The sequence below is a fragment of the Aplysia californica genome, unplaced genomic scaffold (genome assembly GCF_000002075.1).
Source record: "Aplysia californica isolate F4 #8 unplaced genomic scaffold, AplCal3.0 scaffold00203, whole genome shotgun sequence".
Lineage (NCBI taxonomy): Eukaryota > Metazoa > Mollusca > Gastropoda > Aplysiida > Aplysiidae > Aplysia > Aplysia californica.
Genome location: NW_004797473.1, coordinates 259987 through 261470, shown reverse-complemented (window position 1 = coordinate 261470; position 1484 = coordinate 259987).

Genomic DNA, 1484 nt, shown 5'->3' with positions numbered 1-1484 from the left:
AGAGAGAGAGAGAGAGAGAAAGAGAGAGAGAGAGAGAGAGATAGAGAGAGAGAGAGAGATAGAGAGAGAGAGATATCGTACTTTCAAAATTAAAGGTCGGTTTCATAGTTAGTTTTTTTTTTAGCCTACACTTATGACAGTCTTTCCTGTAGTCCTTAGGTCTTAGCGTCAATCCGCTCACTTGACTCAGTTCGTAAAAGCAGGGACGTTAAAAAATACCCAAATTAGATCGCTGCCTCTGAATTTCAAAGTTCTATCTGACATTTTTAGCCGCTTCCAGTTACTAAAACCATAAGGTCAAAAATATAGTGCTCTATCTGCTCTATCAAAATTGTCAGATTATTCGGAGTCGTTGTTAAGATATCCAAAGAGTTGCGTTCGAAAAAGCTTGATATATTATGTAACTCAAAATTTTTGAAGTCAAATTTATCAAAACTAGGTACTGAGCAGATAGCGCTTTCTGTGTTAGCGAGATGTCTTGCTTCTTAAATGATCATATACATGGTTACATAGTATAGATGTTATTCTTTTTTATGTCAACTATGGTTTATTGATTAATTCACTGACAAACTGACTCATCGTTTTGTGTATGGACTGACTAATTAAATTATTTTTTGCCAGTATCTAATATTGCGTTACGTGTGCTGGCAAAACGAGTTAATCTCGAATTTTAGCCCAATGAACACAGATATACAAAAGTTATAGTTTTGGGTTTCCCGATTTAATGTGAAATGGTAAAGAATATATTTAACTTGAAGAAAATAGCATGAGCTAAACATGTACACATTTTATGTGTCTACTTATTTACGGACGACATCTCCATTCATTGATTTGCTAGAAACGATACATTTTCTCAACTATTGCTAGAAACAACAAATTTTCTCAACAATTGCTAGAAACAACACATTTTCTCAACAACTGCTAGAAACAACACATTTTCTCAAAATTTGCTAAGAGCAACAGATGTTCTCAACACGCCGAATTTCTTAAGTCCATTCTGGCTAACCTAAAACCCCCAAACTGATCCGATCAAAAACCGATCTCATTTGATCCGACGGACCTGACTACTTAGTATTTAGTGTACACCTCATTTTACATTAACACGCTTCCATCAGCCTTGCAGTCATAGCCAAAAGTCGGATGCTAAAAAGAAAACACATTCAATTCTTCTTCTTCGTATCTTGCTGGAACCGTATGTCATTACCTAATGCACAATCTAGGAAGTAGGGCTACTGTAGAAATGTCGGCTTTTCTTCTGGATAGGATTTGTGCTACAGGATAGAAGATAAGCTGTATGATATTGAAGGCAGCTTTGCGAGATGGAAAGGGTTCACAAGAGCGCGAGAGAGTAATGAGGGAGAAAAAGGTGGAGGGAGGAGAGGGGATAGAGGAGAGAGAGAGAGGAGAGAGAGAGAGAGAGAGAGAGAGAGAGAGAGAGAGAGAGAGAGAGAGAGAGAGAGAGAGAGAGAGAGAGAGAGAGAGTT